Source organism: Gouania willdenowi, chromosome 10 (genome assembly GCF_900634775.1).
Source record: "Gouania willdenowi chromosome 10, fGouWil2.1, whole genome shotgun sequence".
Lineage (NCBI taxonomy): Eukaryota > Metazoa > Chordata > Actinopteri > Blenniiformes > Gobiesocidae > Gouania > Gouania willdenowi.
In genome coordinates this window covers 7,940,749-7,963,917 of record NC_041053.1, presented here as the reverse complement: position 1 = coordinate 7,963,917, position 23,169 = coordinate 7,940,749, and the positions used below count along the sequence as shown (strand labels likewise).

Genomic DNA, 23,169 nt, shown 5'->3' with positions numbered 1-23,169 from the left:
TTCTCTTTGTTTTTACTCAATTTCAGGAAAATTGAGACAGAGATTGAGGACTGCAGCCTCAACCAAGTTTAAATTTTGACATTTTTTGACCGATACCCTCGTAAACAATCTGTACCTTACCCTTTTTGAAGCTGCTTGCGACAGACAGCCTAGTTCAACATTCATTGTTTTCATTTTGCGCGCCTCCCCCTTACCGCGTCGGACTGTCTGGCCGGCCCAAAGCCACTCGACAGCATGGGGGGGGTACCAAATTTTTCCTGAGAAAAAAATGTCCCATTAGTTGCTATGAGTACATAGGCAATTACTTTTCAAACAAGAAGTCCTGGTTTAATGTGCAGAAAAAGGATAAACCTTGCTAGGGAAAGCGCTCTTTGGGGGATAGCGGTCCACCTGATTTGATACATGCTTGGTAACCGAATACCGTTCTGAACAAATTTCTACGTTCCCTTAGAGTGGGGGTTAAGAGAGGTTGCGTGCTCCGTTCAATGTTGAGTGATATTAGAGGTGCCCAGAAAGTTCTGACAGTTGAGTTTCCCTCAGGTTGCAGACCGAGGTTGAGTTTCCTGCCGATTCAGAGGTTTTTTCTTAGACTTCTGGAGTTTATGGTGGTTGAGTTATTCCCAAACTCTTATTCTTCAAGAGTGGAGGTTGAGTTTCATGCTGATTCAGAGGTTTTTTCCTTGACTTCTGGAGTTTATGGTGGTTGAGTTATTCCCAAACTCTTATTTTTCAAGAGCGGTGGTTGAGTTTCCTGCTGATTCAGAGATTCTTTTTTACATTTCTGGAGACGGACAGCGGTTGAGTTTCCCCCAGGTTGGGTACCGGGGTTGAGTTTGGTTATTGTGCATGGCCGTGCGATTTCTGCCTGATCAGCAGCTAGTAGACTGTCAGTACTGCAAGGGACAATACTCTAAGTGTAGACTCCGCCAAGGCGGAAGTAAAAAGGAGCGTACCTCTTAGTAATCAGACGATACCAGTAAAAAGCAATTAATTAACACTAAAAGGTTGCCAAGCATGGGGGGGCAATAAGAGCTCATTGACCCCGAGAGATGAGGTGGACTGGCTATCGCCATTGGTGGGTTAGATGAGACCTATATTCTACTTAGACACTATGCAACAAAACCTTGTGAATGCATGGACGTGAAAATTGAGGCATGAACGTGTGCGGTGCATGAGTGACTGAATGATGACACGTTACGTATGCCTGAGAGAACCGCGTTGTGAGTGCGAATGTGCTGTGGACGTGTCATTGAGTGATTGACCGATGAATGGCTGTTTGACTACACATGTTCCTCTGTTTCACCTTCCTTTCCTCCTGGGTTTTGATGCACTAGATCTTCTCCCTGTTTTTGCCAATTATGTAGTGGGGTGTTCAGAAAACACTGCTGCTTGTTAAAAAATTATGGTTTTAGGCCTTGGGCCTTCTAAAAAGTTACCAGGATTTAAAGGTTTTTTTCTGGGTGTTTAAAAACACCAAACGACATTTTTTTATATATGATACCACTTTCAGTGGAATGACTGGCTTTGACCTTGACTGACCTTACATGTTCAGTGTCCATGTTTTTTGTTGTTATATGTGTATACTCGTTGTGGTGTGCACTTGTCTATGTCTTCGTCTTAGTTGTTGTTATTGTGTAGCTTTTTCCAAAATACAGGTCGCTGGCTGTATACTCAAAGGAGACGAATCAGATCCAACTAAAGAAAAGAGATATTTTAAATTATTCATTTAAGTCTTAATGTTTTCCTCTCTTTCTGTTTCTGAGTGTTTCCTAACAGAAAATGCCACCGCCTTCTCGACTCCGATCCTACCTCTTTGCCGCCATGCCTGGTCACTGCTCTTATGATGAAGGATGAGAATTAAAGGGAAGTATTGTCCATAACTGTAACTGGGAAGCAAAGGGGAAATAGAAATAGACACGTGACAATATGACATATTGTGGATGTTCTAACATAATATCTATTCCAGAGACTACAGAGACTTCCAATCCAACTGCAAAAGTGGGGACAGATCTTCAAATTTCCAAAGGGAGCGTACAGTTGACCCTGGCTTTGACCTTTTAAGGCTGAGGAGGAGGAGGTCGAGGAGGTTGGAGGGCACAAAGGCAGGCGGACACAAGAGAGAGGAATACGGAGACACATCCAAAATGATCAGATAAGTGATTTTCCAATGATATTTATCATATGGTTTTAAGAATCCAAATGTATTCTTATGTAAAAAAAGGGAAGGGAGGGACCAACGTCCCTCTGATTTTTGATTTATATTTTATCATAGGAAAATATACCTCAAACCCTCCAACCATTTTCTTCTTGTTCCAACAGCACTTAGCGTGCAAGACCATAAAACACCTTCAGTGGGTTTAGACACGTTTAAGGGAAAAATTAAGTGTTCTCAACATTGGGTTGGTGGCCCAATCTGAGATTTAAAAAGGGTCCTCCTGAAACTCTTGATAATTGATTGAAATAAGAGATAGTTTAAAGTTAAGTAACTTCCAAGTATTTAAGGAAGCTCTCCAAACCGTGCTGGGGCTCGTCACCCCTACGAATGGGATAAATACAGAGAGCAAAAGACAATATGATTGTTCGACTCAACTTAACTTTAATTCTGTCTAACCTTAAAGGGCCAATAATCTTGCTAAACTCTGGTTCAGACACAGAATAGGAGACACTTTTGCCACCAATTGACCTTCAAAATTAAGTAAATTACATCTCAATAATAATTATGAGGGAAATGAATGAAATAAATGAACTGACAAATTCAGCTCTATAAAAGAATTAGGCTATGTAAATAGGTGTGGAGTGTTAACATTATTCAGAATAATAAAGGATAGAATAAGATTTCTCCTTCACAAATAAGAGATAGCAACGAAAAATGAAACAAACAATTTAATAAATAAATAACATTATTTATTTATTTGGTTAAAACTCATTAGCTTTCTCACATCTCCATGTCTCCCAATTGTATGTATTCATCTTGAGAAGACATGTAACCACACTCCACACTTGTCCGACTTGCATGTCCTTCTCCGTCCGACTTGCATGCCCTTGTAAACAGTGGTTCTCAAATTGTTGCTTCTCACCAGGTAAGTAGATGTACCACAGATAATCACTGCAACTCCAGCTATGCTTCTCCTTACTCCAGGAAAAGAAAATCGAATTAATACTTCCTGCTTTTCTTTCAGCCTCATATTTTCCCACTCGCGTGCGAATGGGCTACAGAGCTAGCATGGCTAAAAGCTCACTAACCCACACCTAACCATTGTGTGATTGTGCAGCAGCACCTTTTAGGATCTGAAAAGCTCTCAGATCCTGACCTCTGACCTGTCTCTGCCTTCCTGGCCATACTAACTATTCATTTAGTTAGTTAACTAAACCTAACACCCCTAAACTTTTATTTTATTCTATTCTATTCTATTCTATTCTATTCTATTCTATTCTATTCTATTTTATTTTATTTCGTTTCGTTTCGTTTCGTTTCGTTTCGTTTCGTTTCGTTTCGTTTCGTTTCGTTTCGTTTCGTTTCGTTTCGTTTCGTTTCGTTTCGTTTCGTTTCGTTTCGTTTCGTTTTGTTTTGTTCTGTTTTGTTTTTTTCCCCCCCCTTTTTTCTGTCCAGGTACCAGCTAAAGCCTACCAGGTACCAGCTACCAGCTAAAGCCTCAGTAGTGGGATCGCGCCTGTGTTCAGGTACCAGCCAATCCCAAGAGTTCTGTTTCGGTGTTTTTCCCCCTCTTCTGTTCAGGTACCTTCCGATCCCAAGAGAGGTTGCCAGGTGTGTGGAGACTACCCTTCCTCAGACAACAACCAATCATCTACAACGCCGACCGGAAACGAACGACCCACACGGCAGTGAAGGTCGCGGAGCAGGCAACATGGATCCAAGATGATTGCCGACACCAGCTGATGCTGAGACGGAGGCTGAACCGAACAATGAAAGGGGGAACCGACAAGGCCACGTGAGACACACACAAGAAAACGCTCTAGAACAAGGGCCTAGCTTGTTTATAAGCCACACCAAATGCTCATAGCTAGGTTGAGGGAGGACAACCTCACACCTAGCTGCAGGAATACAGTCATAAACCCTTCTGCTACGATTGAGGAAAATACTCAAGGTTCTTCACTCATGATGCCGCCAATCAAGTGTGATTCTAACCATGGCTATTGGTTACCCCAGTTACCACTGAACTAAGCCGATGAAGACGAGTTATGTCCTTGATGCAAATGATGATTTTTGCTTATCTAGATGTAATAAAGGATGATTTTTGATGATTCATGCCATTGATAATAATGATGAAGTTTTTTTAAGGTTTATTTCCACATTTTTCTTGATATATCTGTGCCTCACAAAAGAAGAATATATCCAATGTATGACAATAAACGATGCTAATGGTTAACCCTGACAGACAGCAAGGTGGAATATAATAATTTTTGTTTCTTGATTTGGTCGTTGAGGCGACCAAAGTGGGGAATGTTATGGTCATTTTTATATTCATCATCATATCCTCAAATGTATGTTCATGTGTACAATTTGTCATGTTTTAATACATGACGACTCCATTACTCTTTACACTTTTGAACAGCTGAATCATGATTAAACAGTACAGATCGTATTATTCTCAGTGCAGCACAGTCTCTGCCAAGGCCAGAGTCTCTGCTCGCATGCAGCACACACTATCAAGGAGATAAGAGTGGCGACACATCTTCTTCATAACATACGTCTTCATCAATCCTCAAATCTTTCCACTATTGGGCATCTGACCTCCCCTCCTCCTTACCCCAGAGTGGAACTTTGCTCTTATCTGTATAAAAAGCTTAAGCTTTGAAACTGTTAGAGGGGCGCGGCACTTCCTTCGGACGTCCGCCTGGACGGACGCTAATTTTGTTTCACTTTGTTCCATTTTGTACCTTTTTTCTTAGTTTAGAATAAACATTTTTTATATAAAATCATCAATGCTTCTCCTGGACTCCATCATTCAACCAGAGCAATGAATCATGTCTTCAAATGAGGTCAACCGTAAATTCAGCCGTAACACTTCCCTTCGCCTTTCTATTATTGTGCTTGGACACAGAGCTCTGTGAACAGCCAGCCTCTTTAGCCATGACCTTTTGTGTCTTGCCCTCCTTGTGCAAGGTGTCAATGGTTGTCTTTTGGACAACTGTCAGGTCAGCAGTTTTCCCATGATTGTGTAGCCTACAGAACTAGACTGGAGACAATTTAAAGGCCTTTGCAGGGCACCAGGTGTCTTCAATATTTAATCTCTCCACCACAATATTCTAATTTTCTGAAATACTCAATTCGGGGTTTTCATTAGTTGTCAGTTATAATCATCAAAATCAAAAGAAATAAACATTTGAAATATGTCAGTCTGTGTGTAATGAATGTATACATTATACAAGTTTGACTTTTTGAATGGAATTACTGAAATAAATCAACTTTTTCACGATATTCTAATTTTATGACCAGCACCTGTAGTTCTCGTCAGGTAAGAGTCAAAATCATATTAACCTGTCAAAAAACAGAAGTCGAAGCCTATTGGCTGTGCGCACTCGGCGATCGTTTCCATTTGTATAGGGGTCTATAGGACAAAGGAGAGACTTAAATACATTAATGTATATGAATAACCACCAGCAGTAGACCAGTAAAAGACTAGTTAGGTATTTTTTTTGCATTCCAAAAGAATCATACATAAACATAGATTTCTCAGAAACTCCGGATATCAGCTTTAAGTTATGTTTAAAGAGGTGGAAAAGACACATTTAGTGAGCCACATTTTGTTTTTTTTAGTCAGTGATGAGACAATTGCCCAGTTTTTGACAAAGTAATACACAATATCATGTTGAAAGGAAGATAAAATGTGACCCAGAACCGCAAAGATAGATCTTTCCTCATTTCCAATTCTCACCTGGGTCGAGGCCCGCTCCAAACTTTCCCAGCTTATTTGAGGTACAACGATGGAAGACAAAATAGATCAATACCATTTTCCAAAGACACCTCTCGGGTGCTTTGACCTGTCCAAGCTTTAAAACTGGAACCCTAAGGTCATGCTGTGGTGCCTGGCTTCACTGTTAGTTACGGATCTTTTAAAAAGCATTAACAAGTACACTTTCCATTGAAGGTTGTAGCTCTGTGATGCCAAGATAGGCACTTACGGCCAAATATCTAGCTTGATGCCAGGACCCAGGTTTGCACAGCACACACCCGCCTAGGGAATGCCGATGCAAATGACAACTTTTTGTTATTATATGGCATATTTACATGTATTGTTGCTAAAATAGATGTTCATTAATATGTCCCGTAATAAGGCCGTAACTCTGCTAAAATCTGCTCTATCGGAGAAATTCCAGCAGTGTCTGAAAGCTAAGGAGTTGATCTTTACAGCCAATATAATGTAATTGCGGTAATGTTACATACACGTGGTGGAATCATTAAATGTGTCGCTTTGTTTTGAAAAAATTGTCACACACAGCAGAAAGACGAGAAAGACTGAAGGAGACCAAATATCGGTGGAATGAATGAAAAAATGTCAGTGGGAAAAGTGAACCCTCCTGGATGATAAAACCTCCATGGAGGTTCAGAGATTTTATAAGAAATCAAGGTCACAGTTATTCGTTTAGGACAGTGCATATTTAATGATTATTTAATCTTCTGTAAGCCTTGAATTTAGTTTTTTTGCTTCAGTTTCTAGCAGGAAATGTTTCTCATTGTTTCAATGATGGAGATATTTTAAAAAGGTTTACAGTATATGAGATTTTTCAAGGACAGATTGTTGTAATAAAGGGGATTAACTTGAGTCACCTCTGATTTATGATTGTTTTTAAAGTCTTCGTTATAAACAGAGTAGTTAATTTTAAAACCTTATAGACAATAACAACTTATTCATCTACTATATTGTATTTTGCAGTTACCCAAACCTGATTTAAAGACATATCGACACAAGGTGACGTTAAATAACGCATCTCGTTTCCATGGCTACGACACCATGTTCACGTAAACACATACAAAATGCATCAAGATACACGGACTATTTTATTTTTTACGTGTATGCATAATATGATAAAATACTCCATGAGCTAGTCAACCCCACAATCCTGCTTTTCACCAGGTTTTGCTGACATAAGTGACCCTTTGTAGCATTCAATGTGGGCCACATTGGATGCTATAAAGAGCCGGATTTGGCCCTCAGGCCTTGAGGTTGACTCACGTGGCTTAAACTAATTATCGACAGGGGAAAGTAAAAATGACAAAGAAAACATGAATCATCAATAAATCACTAACTAATTCATTTGTAGATATTTCAGCCTCTCCAAATACAAAAATTACATGAAACTCCACAGTATTTCCAGGGCTCACAGTTGTCCCATGCCATTCAATGATGGCAGAAAATTTTAATCACATATTGGTGAAAGGATTATTGAGTTTAAGATTCCAAAACACTGAAATATAAAATGATTAAGAGGTTAAGGTTATTCTGTCTTCTTCTGTGCAGGAATCTAATGATTTTAAGTTTGTTCATGGATTTAGACTTTAGACATGATTTGTGCTGTTTGGAAGTAAACCAGATCTTTGAAATTATTTATTTTTTATTTTAAGAATAGTGGCTGTACTGTATGATCCAGAGCCTTAATATTCTTAGTGCTCATTTCTGCTCTATGGATAGTGATTTATAGGTATTTTCCCAGACATCCACACAGTAATCTAAATATGGTAACACCAGTGAACAGGATGTGGAGGGATTTCTGTTTGAATATTTTCTATAATTACTATTGAAATGATTCGTGACATTCTGTGCTAAACGTTTTATATGTGATTTCCAACTTATTTTATCCTCTAATATTATGCCCAGAAACTTGTTTTCATGAACTCTTACAGGATCTATCAATAACTGTGCTCAAGCTTTGTTTTTGCAATTACCAAATAACTTTCATGTAGTTTAACTTAAATTCTGTAATGATTTGTTCCCATCAAACCACTTTTTTTTTTAATCTTTACCATAGATGTTTATGTTTGCAAATTATCACTAGAATATAAAAGATTAGTGTTAACCACAGATATTACTCCTTTTGACATTTTTTAAACCTTAAAATAGCAATTTATTAATACAATAAATCATGTTGGACTCAATACTTATATGTGGGGGATGCCACAAGCAATGTCCAAGCACGACGATGTATGTATATATGTATGTATATCAAAATGTTCTGAATGATGTCAAATGATTTTTTGAGATCCACAATTACTCTTTTGAATTGATTAATGAAGGCGTTTACTGCACAAGTACAGTCAGTGTTATAAAATATGGTGTTAATCTGTTTTTAAACCCTTATTGTTCCTTCTGTATACTTACAGTTTCATTTCAAGGATTAAAACATGTTCATGTTTGAATTGGACACCAGGTTAAGCTTCTTCTAATTACCTGCAGGGACATTGGAGGTGATTTAAAGACATTTACACGGAGTGCATTTCTTCTAATCCATAATTTCAACGTCTTTGAAAAATATTTTCTCATATTACACCACTAACCATTACATTTTGTTTTAGTTCAGTCTCACTCATAGCTAGTTATGCTTTGCACACCTAACTAACTACACACATGAACGTGTGCATTCATTAGAACAGGGGTTCTCAACTGGTCTCACCCTGGGACCCACATTTTGCCATGGACATTAAATGGCGACCCACTTTTTTTTAGAATTCAGTCAACCAAACTAAGTTTTTCAAAACCAGCTGTTGAAAATACACATATATGATCTGTTTTAAACATAAATCTGTATATTTTCCTGTGCAACATGCATTTCACAGCATGCCTGTCAAAAGAATAAAAATTCTTTCAAAATAATACAAGTCCAACTTCTGAACCACCAGTTGAGAATCGCTGCATAAGAAAACCATTACATGTGTGCAGATGTCCACGTCAGGCCTACTAGGAGAGCACTGGGAATCATTAGATTGTAAATGATCAATAAACCAACATGAACCCTCAAAAAAACCCTGATGTCTTAATAATAATAATAGTCATAATAATAACACATTGCCAAATTATTGTAAAAAATTTCCTCAAATTAAGCAAGAGCTGCACAATTAATCTAATTTTAATCACGATTTTGGTTCATTTTAAATTCTTGAAATAATTTTATTTATTTTTTAAATATAATTCAATTTTGAAGCTTAATTGTGTACAGTAACCTGTACACATGTTTGTTTAGAGGTAGTGCAATAAAAACACCGATTTTTCCCTAATTTGATAAATAAGTGTAATTAGAATTGTGATTACAATATTAATCAAATTTATCAAAATTATCATTTTGGCCGTAATCGTGCAAGCCCTTAATTAAGCTAAAAACTTAGTAATTTCTTTAAAGAAAATTGTGGTTAGAATGTATGCATCATACAGTTAAAACACTCTGCTTTTAATATTAGAACCTTATATTAAGCTAATCTTTCTTTGTCAGAAAAGGAAAAGTCTTCAATTCACCCCTGTAAATACTTCTGTTTTGTTGTAGCACTGATGTGTTGACGTTCATGAATTAGGAGCCTGGATGAGATGTTTATACTTATCATAAGAAGAACATTTTTTTTAACTATTTTCTTATGATAAAAAAAGGTCTCTGAGTTCACATGTCTGCAGTGCCGCCAAAAGAGTCAAATAAAACTCTGGGATTCTTTAATCTTGTGCTATATCAAGATATTTTCCATAATTTCTGTTTATTTCTAATGAGCCATTGAGTAATTCTTTAGGTATTCTTATTCTAGACTGCTTTCAGGTAAAGGTCAGCCAGAAAACTATTTTTAATCTCAATTTTAGTTAAAACATTTACCTCAGTGTTTTCTTTTTTTTTATGTAACAAAAAAAAACAATAATAATGATTCAAACCACCCAAATAAATATTTATTACAACTAATACAACTAACAAAACTGGAAAAACTCAATTAAAATTACTCTTGAATAATTGACATTTTCACAGATCAGTTTAAAGTCTCCATATGAGCCACTTGTGCTGCGTTCACTGTCCTCAGATCAGTTTAAAGACTCCACCTGAGCCACTTGTGCTGCGTTCACTGTCCTCAGATCAGTTTAAAGACTCCACCTGAGCCACTTGTGCTGCGTTCACTGTCCTCAGGTCAGTTTAAAGTCTCCCTGACTGGACACCGCACGAGGGCGCGGCAGAGATCCACCTTCTAGCTAACCGCTAATTGAACGTCCGTTTCTGGTGAGTTTTTGGTTTTATTCACTTTTATAAACGGAGAGAAAGATTCATAATCATTTTGTAACTGTATAACAGAAGCTAATGCTAACTAAAAACTGCTTTTTGCCGAGTGCTTGTCTTAATGCGCAGTTCGGATTTTTTCAAAAAGTATGTTTGTGTGGTCTTTCTTTCACATGTTAAATGCGTCTTCAAACAGTTTGGTTATAGCAAATATTTATATAATACATTTTATTACCTTCATTTTAGCACAACCCCCCCCCCCCCCAAAAAAAAAAATCTTAATTGCATCTAAGCACCGAGCTACAGAGTTGGTAGCATTTTGGTAACTATGCTAGTTGGTGTCACAGTGAAGGTCAGATGATGGAAGTGCTCAGTTTCCTGCCTGCATTAGTTTCTCCCTGCTTTTTCTGCAGCAACAGTGTTAGTTTTGGTCTGAATTGTGGATTTTATTTCCTTCATATTTTTTAAAGAATTATTCCTCTATAAGATAACTAGATAGAAACTTTATTCATCTCCAGAAGGGTGTGTCTGCAGAGCCGGTGTCACGGTCTGAGTTCACATCGTACTGAGTTCCTCTTAAAATCTCAGTAGTGACTGCTACGTACTAAGATGTACCCGTACTGGGTTATACTGATTAAAAAAAAATAAAGTTACATTAGGTTAACTTTGATTTTTGATTTTTTTTTTTTTTTTTTTTTACTGCAAAGTATATTATAATCATGTTTTTTTGGAAAATGAATTATTTATTTTCGTATGGAGTTTTATTATAATCATGTTTTTTCCAACATGTGCTTTATTTTTATCCAAACAAAATACAAGTAATAATAATTTTTAAAAAACCCTGCATTGAATACATTACGTATAAAACACATTTTTAATACAAACTCAATACATCTAATCATAAAAACTGAAAAGGAGCCATTCAGCACTCATCGAATAACATGAGCTTTGAACCTTAGCTTTGAAATCAAATTTTTTATCTCAGCACGGCGGAAGTAGAAAAAAGCTAAGCAGAAATAGCATAAATTGATAGCACCAGCTACAGGGCTGCACTCTTCTTCTATGGCTGCACGTTTACAGCACTTATTATACACAGAGCCACCCATACTTACGGTTTGATGTACAAAGTCCCTGCTAAATACACCAAATAATAAATTTTTACAAAAAAAAAAAAAAAAACAGAGCCCGAGCACTTATAGGGCTGTATCCTCATTTTCATAGACAATGCCACTTTAACTTATGGAGTAAATATAATTGAAATTTAAAAGGCTTATTCAAAGAGTATGCCCCTTTTATTTCTAACCCCAGTTAGTTTGTCTACAGAGCTGGAGTCTTCACTTTCAGGGTCAGAGAATTCTACACAAAGTACTACTCATAGTCTAGCTAAGATTTTGAAGATTCAATTCAGCCAAATAGTACTTATTATATCATACCTTGAATTGAGTAATTATCAGGTAAAATAATAATGGAATCATATGTAATGGCCTTTGTGGTTTATTTCAAACATGACAGTTTGAAATACAGGAAAGAGACAATACACAAGGACAACTCTGGAGTAGGTATATATTTATTTATACAATAATAAAAAAAATAAAAAAAAGAAGCCGAGCACACACTAAAACGATGACTCCCACTTAAAAAAAAAAACAGAAATTAGCAACAAAAGAAGAAGACAGATATAGTAGATATAGCACTGACATATCTGATAAACTGTGCATATTTCACTTTTACCTGGTAAAATATTATTTTTCACATTTCATACCAATATACCCACTGTTAAAGTGAGCACCACCTACCGACTGAAAAGTGTCCCTTCTTTCCTCAGCTCTTTCTCAATCCCCTCACAAAATTTCTCCATTCGCTGTAATATTAGAAAAAAAAATCACTGCATGGTTGACAGAATAATGGTAACATGTGAAAAGGGTACATTCACTAACACTGGTACTCCTATATTAAAGATGTCAACTACTCGTATTTGTAATTAGTTAAAATAACAATAACATTTAGTTAACATCTAACTAAAAAGCAAGGGAGGTCTGTGTGTGTGCGTGTGTGAGTGCGTGTGGAGCAAATATCTCCCCGACGCAGTGCGAGTTCGACCTGAAACTTGGTCAACGGGTTCTAAATAACCCAAGTGTGTGTATCTGTTATTTTGGAGTAATTTGGTCATTTCAAAATGTGTATTTTAATTTTATTTCACTTCTGGACGGCCCCGAAATGAAACCTATTCAAATTTTGACCTCAGGGTGTGAGGGGGCGCTAGCGTACCATCTATATCTATTTCACTGCACAACTCCTCACACGAGCAAGAGTCACGTGTGCGGCCAGAGCCAATCGCTGCGCTCACAGCCAAGCAGACACGGACTGTAAACACACGAGTGAGAGAGAGGGAGATAGTTTCGACCGAAACACGGGAGCTCTCTGAATAGATCATTTGAAACCGTCAGCCACTGGTGAGTCTTTTGCAGACACGTTTCCCATTGTATAAACCATATAACTGTTGTTCAATAACGCGCTGTTTCACTAGAGTCGGTATTGAACTCAAACTGTTCAATACTCCATCTGGAAAACTGCAGATTTTGTGTGGTGCCGTGCATGGAAGCTAAGCTCTGATCACTCGGTTCGAAGGAACAAAATGATTTTTGTTCTTTAAAAAGGCAGCCGAATTGTAGATAATACTTTAATTTACTTTCTCACTGATGTAGTTTGGAGGTTTATGTTTTGTTTTGCGCAGTTTTGTTACTTTTCTGATTGGCGTTACAATGTTTATGGAGTTTGGTTATCAGCGTCTCAAAGATTTCATGGAACACACAGACACGGTATTTATTTATTTATTTAAATATACTAAATGAGTAAAATAAAACAGAAAAAAATGCACAAAAAGACAACTGAAAGAATAAAAAATATACGACTCCAAAAAACATACATTACAGAAAAATACAACAAAAATATGAAAATGACTCAAAATACACAAAACTAAATATTTATACAAAAAAATACACAAAATGACAACACAATCACACTAAAATGGCAACAAAAAAACTATAATTATACAAAAAATACACAAAAACACAACAGAAAGATACACAAATACACATAATGACTCCAAAAAACATACATGACAGAAAAATATACCAAACAAAAAAATATAAAAGTGAGTAAAAAAAAACAACAACAAACACATTTATCATGTTCATGTCCCATAGAACTAAACCAGGGAAATTGCACACGCTGTTTTATTTTGCACCCGAAAATAAACCCCTTTTCTTATTTGGGATGATGTAGTTTCAAAACGTTTGTTTGACCGTACTCTATTTAGACTGGACAGACCTCACCCGGAAGTGATTGACGGCAATGGCTGCTGTGTTGAAAGCTACACATTTCTCTGTAGCCCATGTGTGAGAGAAAAAACAAATTACAGAAACAAAAAACCAAACGACAACAATAATGTGAAAATGACTCAAAATACACTAAACTAAATACTTATCCAAAAAACATACATTACAGAAAGATACACCAAGCAAAAAAAACAACAAACACATTTATCATGTTCATGTCCCATAGAATTAAACCAGGGAAATCGCACACACTGTTGTATTTTTCACCCGCATAACCCCTTTATAACACTACAGAGTACAGAGTATGTACACCTCTTTGTACATCCAACCTTCAAACACATACTCATTTGGCCATAATTAACTCTACTTAAGCACCCACATGAATGCATACTTCCGACTGGCACTGTACTAGTTTTAAAAAATACATCATTTAGCCTTACATTCGATGGTAAGCCAGACCACTGAGGTATAGCCGCTCAGCCTCTTGCAGGGACAGATTTTCCTGCACAGACAGGCCATATCTGATGACCTTTCAAAAGAAAATGGTTAATTTTTTTAACAAAATAATTTACATACACCATTTTACAGCAGAGCAAACCATGTTAGACAAGTACATACACAAGTACCAACATTAAGGTGGGCTATTAACTTAGCCTTTAAAAGTGCAGTAGCACAAATATCTATAATAATATTACATGTTGCAGCCTGCCTCCGGAAAAAGAACACCACAGATGAACTGGACTTCATCTGTGAAGCTCAGTTGTGTCGGAGTTCTGTACAGTACAGTCTTTAGGAAGGCAAAGAGCTTGTCCTGTTGTTCCTCACTGTGCAGGTAGATGGGCATTTTGGAAGAACTCTGATGAACCAAAGTAGTGAGTTTGCCATTGAGTATGTCCTAAGGGAAAACCAAGGCTCAAAAACCTTGAATTTGGGGAACTTTGGTTTTCTGTTAAAACAGCCACAAAATGTTATGTCCACTGATAATATCAGCAACAAAGACCCTAAGTGAATCTTTTCTGAGTTAGTCTGCAATGATGAGAATACAGGAACATTTTTAAAATACCACCAAATGCTGTTCAGCTTCCCTCGACTGGACAATGAAGTTTACCAGCCTGGTTTTCTTTGCAGTGCGGTCAGTGGCCGCCTGCATATGGAGCAGAACTTCTTCAGTTATGGCACTCTGCCTTGGCACTCGGTAAAACGGTTTCAGGTTTCCCTGGAGCAAGCTTCTGGCTTCAACAGTCCAAAAAGCGAACCTCTGGCCATGCCTTTCAAACAATAACGATCAACTAAGGTAATGAATGGGAAAAAGCTAATGCATTCAGGGATCTACACTAACTTCTGCAGTGGTGACACTGCAGAATTTGGTCGCACCTTTTTTTTTTCTTTTTTTTGAGCAGGGGTGGGGGAGTGTACAGCATAGCCATGCATGCTAATGAATAATTGACTTAACTGGCGTACTGTAGTTTTGTATGAAGTAAAGACTGACAATGACGCGAGATATATTTGCTAAATGTTTTAGTGTCGATATTAAGTTTTACTGCAACAAGCAGTGGCTGAAATAACAGGTAATTTATTTTATATAATTTTAAAAGAAGACATAACAATTTTTTTTAAATAACAGCAAAGCATAACAACTGGTTACATGTGTTCATTTTTTTTGTTTTGCAGAAATGCTGAACTTGAATTAACTTAACAGTAGCAAAAGTAATTTAGCATCTGCATTGCTTCACCCCATGGAATTAAATTCAGAGGCTCTTATAGTGGGGTCTCCTAACCCTCTTCCCCTGGTCAGGGGTCTGCAACCTTTACTCTACAAGGAAACATTTAACCTCATCTCACCTGGATTAAAGTCCTCCTGGAGACTGTTTTTTTTTTTTTTAAAGCTATAGAGGGCCATTGCATCGCTGCGCTCAGCACGTTCTTCCTTTTAACTGCTGCTCTCAATATGAGCGCGCACTCACCGTTATTCCTGGCTCCGTTCATAGCGGACTGCACACACTCCAAAAGAGCACATTGGTGTTTATACTCGGTGCATTCACCGTTGCATTACCCGCAGCCATGTTGCGTGAGCGTGCACCGTCTGCTCACCCGGAGCACTGCGGTCAAACCAGCCTCCACTCAGAAAATCTCGATCAACCTAGCAGCCAGCCAATTCACAGTGCCTGTTTATAGACGGTTTTACAGTAATCTCGCAGAGAGGGAGAGAGAAAGAGAAGTCTACTCTGTGGGAGTGACAAAGCGCTAAGCCGCTCCGTATAAAATAACGTCACCCAATACGAACTCGCATGGATGCGACCAGATAAAATTTTCACTCGCACACACTGAAAACATTCTCGCATATGCGACCATTTTGACCGCAGTCTCGAGCCCTGTACATTGGTGAAAAAATTGACAAGAACAAAATACTCTCAACAAAGAATGCACGACAGTCTGTGGTGACGCTGTTGTTGTTGGCTTATGCGTGCTGTGCGAGTGGTGGCGTGGGGCCTTGGGGTTGGGGTCGGTGGCGGGATGCGCTGGATGCTCGGCTGCTTGGGGCTTCCTCGGATGTGTGTGTGGGGGGCGGTGGCTGCCTCTTGGCCTGGGTTCTTGGGGGCGTCTCGGGGGGTTCTCGGCCGTGGGGGGGTGGCCTGGGGCTCCCTGGCCCTTGCTCTTTCTGCTGGCCTGGCTGCATCTGCGGGCCTGGGGCAGTTTCCGGGTTTGCTGTAGCGGTTATGCACATATACTGGTATACGATGCACTGGCACGCCTTGGGATGTGGGATAAAACTTATACTGGGCTCAACTTTAGACACGTTAATCCCAAAAACCTGCTTTAGGTACTACCACTCACTCATTCCCCCTGTCCACAGCCACCAACTTTATAGCTAAGCTTCACACTTATCACTATACTGGCTTGATTACACAACATAAAAAGCACAATATGTTCTACAACTTCACATCTCACCCTCACTGTAAATAATCTATTCTTCCCCACCCTTTCTATTTCCTACCTGAGTCTCTCCTCCCTGCTCCCTTTCACCTCCCCCCCTCCACCTAGATGTAACACTGCTCTCCCTTTTTATATCCTCCCTATAATAAAAGATTTCTTACCTTTCCTTGGGGAGGGCTGGTGATGGTCACAATTAAGCAATAAAATAAGTCAATTTATTTTATTGCAATAACAAAACATGCATTGCTGTCTCATATTGATTGCACTTCTTGTAGTGTTGACCTTTGACAGCATATGCAGACAAGTAAAAAAAAAAAAAAAAATGAATATGAACATGGCAAACAGTGTCTCATCTGTGGACCTGAAAATGTATTCAGCATCACCAAACCCAGACTCATGTTTTGTGTACTGTGTGAGTCTAAAAACAGCATCTCTCTCAGAAGGGGCCTCTTGATCTATATTTTGATAATAGGTAAAAAAGGCACAGAAGTTAAAAACTAATTAGTGCACGGAAGTAGTACAGGAGTGCACTTTGCTGTAATACACATAATTTGAACATATTACCACAACATCTAGTATCTTGAGCAGTGTCATTTAATTACACAGAGAACGTAGTGATCTGACCCATTTTCCCCAGTTCATGCTGGAAAGACTAAGAAGTCTTTCATGTCGGCATCCTCCTAACATAAATGAAACGTCATTACTGGTTAGCACATTTGTACAGCAGGAAAAATAATTTGGTATTTTATTTACCAGTACAATGCCTGTCGGAAGTATGCATTCATGTGGGAGTATAATGGGTATATTTGCGGGTCCAATTTTCCTGGTTTAATTCTATGGGACATGTGCATGACTTCATCATCACTTTTATATTTTTTTGTTTGGTGCATATTTCTGTAACGTATGTTTTTTGGAGTCGTGTATTTGTGTATCTTTCTGTTGTCTTTTTGTGCATAAATGTTTCCTGTTTTTTTATTTAAATTTTTTTTGTAATGTATGTTATTTGGAGTCATGTGTATTTTTGTATCTTTCTGTTGTGTTTTTGTGCATTTTTTGTATAATTGTTTTGTTGCCATTGTAGTGTGATTCAGGAGTCATTTTGTGTATTTTTAGTATAAATATTTAGTTTTATGTATATTTAGTATAAATATTTAGTTTTGCGTATTTTGAGCCATTTTCATATTTTTGTTGTACTAGTACAGTGCTCGTCGGAAGTATGTATTCACATGGGAGCATAATGGGTATATTTGCAGGTGAAAAATGTGGGTGCAATTTTCCTGGTTTAATTTTATGGGACATGTGCATCACTTCATCATCACTTTTATATTTTTTGTATGGTGTATTTTTCTGTAACGTATGTTTTTTGGAGTATTGTGTATTTGTGTATCTTTCTGTTGTCTTTTTGTGCATAAATGTTTGCTGTTTTTTTATTTTTATTTTTTTTGTAATGTATGTTTTTTTGGAGTCGTGTATTTTTGTATATTGTATTGTAGTATGAATCAGGAGTAATTTGGTGTATTTTTCTGTAAATGTATGTTTTTTTTTAAGTCGAGTACAGTGCCCGTCGGAAGTATGTATTCATATAGTGAGAGCTTAAGAAGAGTTGTCAATTATGGGCATCATAATAACAACATACTCTGTAGCATTATAAAGGGGTATATTTGCAGGTGCAAAGTAAAATAGCGTGTGCAATTTCCCTGGTTTGATCCTATGAGACATGCGCATGATAAATGTGTTTTTTTTGTTTATTTTAACTAGGGATGTAACGATTCACTCAACTCCCGATACGATTCGATTCACGATACTGGGTTCACGATATGATTCTCTCACGATTTTTTCATTTACAAAATGGGACTGTAGACAAATTTTTTTTTTGGGAAAAAATTAGAAAATACTGTATTATTTTCCTTTTATTTTTCATTGTCAAAAGAATTCCTTGATAAACTATTCAAAACAATGCAATTTAACTAAAAATAAATCTTGAATTAAATAAATAAAGGAATAATACAAATGAAAATGAAGCCTATTAATTTAAATTCTGGTTCTATAATAAACAATGCAAAACTGCATAATAGTTTTTCTTTTAAAAGTGCAACTGAAAATGTATTTTGAGCCTTAACAATTGGACTTTAAAAAAAAAAAAAAACGTCATTGCACTGATTTACGTCATATTTGTTTGGACCAGCAGAGGGCGCAGGTAACACAGTGGCCGGTTGGCATGCAGATATTCTAGCAGTGAAGAAGAGAAGCTATGCTAGCAGACAGAGCTAATAGAAAAACGTGACTTTTGCAGATATTCAAGTAATATTACAGATATTCTTTCGGTGCTAAAGGGGTAATGAATCATTTATTAACATATTTAAGAGTAGAAGGCAGCCAGAAAGAAAGTATTAGCAGACTCCGCCCGCCGCCAACACTTCCGGATAGCGCCCTCTGCTGGTTAAAAAAAGTACTGCGATTCAATTGTCAAAAAATCGATATCAACCGTGATACCTATGAATCGATTTTTAACTGCCTTACGATTAATCGTTACATCCCTAATTTTAACTCATTTCAATATTTTTTTTGTTTGGTGTTTTTTTCTGTAATGTACAGTGCCCGTCGTAAGTATGCATTCATGTGGGATTATAAGTATTTAGTTTAGTGTATTTTGAGTCATTTTCATGTTTTTGTTGTCGTTTGGTGTATTTTTCTGTCTTTTGTGTAATTTTTGTATAAACATTTAGGTTTGTGTATTTTGAGTCATTTTCATATTTTTTGTTGTTTTGTGTGTGTGTGCCTGCCTAACTTTCACTAAACTTATCTATTTTCAGTAGTTAGATGTAGTGGCAGGTGTGTCGTGAGTGAAGCGACAGTAATCATCAGGCGGGCTTCACTATGTAGCACCGTTTACTGATCTGACTCAACACTGCAGTCACTGCCACCCAATGGACGGGTGTCGTGACACAGACTGTAACCGGACTAAATGGTGGTCCGTTACACACACACACACACACACACACACACGGTGATCAATAGTGAAGCGCACCTGATCGGTGTGTGTAAGTGTGTGACTCTCTACCTTGGACACAAATCTCCATTGACTCTCTCACACACGCGCGCTGCTGATAAATGTGCAGCTTTCAACACAGCAGCCATTGCCATCAATAACTTCCAGGTGACGTCTGTCCGGTCTAAATAGCGTACGGTCTAACTAACATGAAAATAAACATTTCGAAATGTCATCACCAAATAAAGAACAGTAAAAAAGTATTTTTCCTCAAAAGGGAAAAGAGAAGTCCACGGGAGCTCATGCACACTCCGGAAGTGAGTTGTGCAGTGAAATAGATATAGATGGTGTGCTAGCGCCCCCCTCACACCCTGAGGTCAAAAGCTGAATAGGTTTCATTTCGGGGCCGTCCAGAAGTGAAATAAAATCAAAATAAACATTTGGAAATTACCAAATTACTCCAAAATAACAGATACACACACTTGGGGTATTTGGAACTCGTTGACCAAGTTTCAGGTCGAACTCACACCGCGTTGGGAGATATTTGCTCCACACACAGACACACGCACACAGACGTCCCTTGCTTTTTAGATAGATTTTTCTGTAATGTATGTTTTTTGAAGTCATCATTATGTGTATTTTTTTTTCGCCTTTCTGTTGTCTTTTTGTGAATTTTTTGTGTAATTATTGTTTTTTGTTGCTGTTACGGCAGAATTTACGGTTGACCTCATTTGAGACATGATTCATTGCTCTGGTTGAATGATAGAATCCAGGAGAAGCATTGATGATTTAATAAAAAATGATTTTATTCTAAACTAAATAAAAGAATACAAAGTGGAACAAAGTGAAACAAAATTAGCGTCCGTCCAGGCGGACGTCCAAAGGAAGTGCCGCGCCCCGCTCCAACAGTTTCAAAGCTTAAGCTTTTTATACAGATAAGAAAAGGTCCCAACAGTGAGAGACAAAAGGGAGGGAGTCAGATGCCCATAGTGGCAATGTTGGAGGATGATGAAGATGTTATGAGAAGGTTTGGCTCCAGTCTTTATCTGTCTTGATAAGTGTGTGCGTCAGTGTATGTCCTTGGCAGAGACTGTGCTGCACTGAGAATAATACGATCTGTACTGTTTAATCATGATTCAGCTGTTCAAAAGTGTAAAGATTAATGGAGTCGTCATGTATTAAAACATGACAAATTGTACACATGAACATACATTTGAGGATATGATGATGAATATAAAAATTGCCATAACATTCCCCACTTTTGGTCGCCTCAACGACCAAATCAAGAAACAAAATTATTATATTCCACCTTTGCTGTCTGTCAGGGTTAACCATTAGCATCGTTATTGTCATACATTGGATATATTCTTCTTTTGTGAGGCACAGATATATCAAGAAAAATGTGGAAATAAACCTTAAAAAAACTTCATCATTATTATCAATGGCATGAATCATCAAAAATCATCCTTTATTACATCTAGATAAGCAAAAATCATCATTTGCATCAAGGACATCACTCGTCTTCATCGGCTGAGTTCAGTGGTAACTGGGGTAACCAATAGCATCATGAGTGAAGAACCTTGAGTATTTTCCTCAATCGTAGCAGAAGGGTTTATGACTGTATTCCTGCAGCTAGGTGTGACGTTGTCCTCCCTCAACCTAGCTATGAGCATTTGGTGTGGCTTATAAACAAAACTAGGCCCTTGTTCTAGAGCGTTTTCTTGTGTGTGTGTCTCAGTGGCCTTGTCGGTTCCCCCTTCATTGTTCGGTCAGCCTCCGTCTCAGCATCAGCTGGTGTCGGCAATCATCTTGGATCCATGTTGCCTGCTCCGCGACCTTCACTGCCGTGTGGGTCGTTCCGGTCGGCGTTGTAGATGATTGGTTGTTGTCTGAGGAAGGGTAGTCTCCACACACCTGGCAACCTCTCTTGGGATCGGAAGGTACCTGAACAGAAGAGGGGGAAAAACACCAAAACAAAACTCTTGGGATTGGCTGGTACCTGAACACATGCGCGATCCCACTACTGAGGCTTTAGCTGGTACCTGGACAGAAAAAAAAAAAAAAAAAGGGGGGGGGGGGGAAAAACAAAACAGAACAAAACAAAACAAAATAAAAAAATAAAACGAAATGAAATAAAATAAAATAAAATAAAATAAAATAAAATTAAATTAAATAAAATAGAATAAAATAGAATAGAATAGAAGTTTAGGGGTGTTAGGTTTAGTTAACTAACTAAATGAATAGTTAGTATGGCCAGGAAGGCAGAGACAGGTCAGAGGTCAGGATCTGAGAGCTTTTCAGATCCTAAAAGGTGCTGCTGCACAATCACACAATGGTTAGGTGTGGGTTAGTGAGCTTTTAGCCATGCTAGCTCAATGTTATCTGTAGCATTCGCACGTGAGTGGGAAAATATGAGGCTGAAAGAAAAGCAGGAAGTATTAATTCGATTTTCTTTTCCTGGAGTAAGAAGAAGCATAGCTGGAGTTGCAGTGATTATCTGTGGTACATCTACTTACCTGGTGAGAAGCAACAATTTGAGAACCACTGTTTACAAGGACATGCAAGTCGGACGGAGAAGGACATGCAAGTCAGACGGAGAAGTGTGGAGTGTGATTACATGTCTTCTCAAGATGAATACATACAATTGGGAGACATGGAGATGTGAGAAAGCTAAATGAGTTTAACCAAATAAATAAATGATGTTATTTATTTATTTAAATTGTTTGTTTATTTTCTTTGCTATCTCTTATTTGTGAAGGAGAAATCTTATTCTATCCTTTATTTATTCTGAATAATGTTAACACTCCACACCTATTTACATAGCCTAATTCTTTTATAGAGCTGAATTTGTCAGTTCATTTATTTCATTCATTTCCCTCATAATTATTATTTGAGATGTAATTTACTTAATTTTGAAGGTCAATTGGTGGCAAAAGTGTCTCCTATTCTGTGTCTGAACCAGAGTTTAGCAAGATTATTGGCCCTTTAAGGTTAGACAGAATTAAAGTTAAGTTGAGTCGAACAATCATATTGTCTTTTGCTCTCTGTATTTATCCCATTCGTGGGGGTGACGAGCCCCAGCACGGTTTGGAGAGCTTCCTTAAATGCTTGGAAGTTACTCAACTTTAAACTATCTCTTATTTCAATCAATTATCAAGAATTTCAGGAGGACCCTTTTTTAAATCTCAGGCGACCCAGATTGGGCCACCAACCCAATGTTGAGAACACTTAATTTTTCCCTTAAAAGTGTCTAAACCCAGTGAAGGTGTTTTATGGTCTTGCACGCTAAGTGCTGGTGGAACAAGAAGAAAATAGTTGGAGGGTTTGAGGTATATTTTCCTATGATAAAATATAAATCAAGAATCAGAGGGACGTTGGCCCCTCCCTTCCCTTTTTTACATAAGAATACATTTGGATTCTTAAAACCATATGATAAATATCATTGGAAAATCACTTATCTGATCATTTTGGATGTGTCTCCGTTTTCCTCTCTCTTGTGTCCGCCTGCCTTTGTGCCCTCCAACCTCCTCGACCTCCTCCTCCTCAGCCTTAAAAGGTCAAAGCCAGGGTCAACTGTACGCTCCCTTTGGAAATTTGAAGATCTGTCCCCACTTTTGCAGTTGGATTGGAAGTCTCTGTAGTCTCTGGAATAGATATTATGTTAGAACATCCACAATATGTCATATTGTCACGTGTCTATTTCTATTT

The 23,169-nt window shown here is 37.8% G+C and overlaps 1 protein-coding gene across 1 annotated transcript in view; it reads left to right on the top strand.

Moving 5' to 3' along the window:
• The first annotated feature begins 10,142 nt into the window (after nt 1–10,142).
• The window catches only part of LOC114471559 (E3 ubiquitin-protein ligase BRE1-like), a 36,796-nt gene continuing 23,769 nt past the window's right edge, over nt 10,143–23,169 (top strand). The window contains exon 1 of the mRNA XM_028460405.1: nt 10,143–10,203. The gene's annotated coding sequence lies outside the window, so the exon portion shown is untranslated. The remainder of the gene's footprint in view (nt 10,204–23,169) is intronic.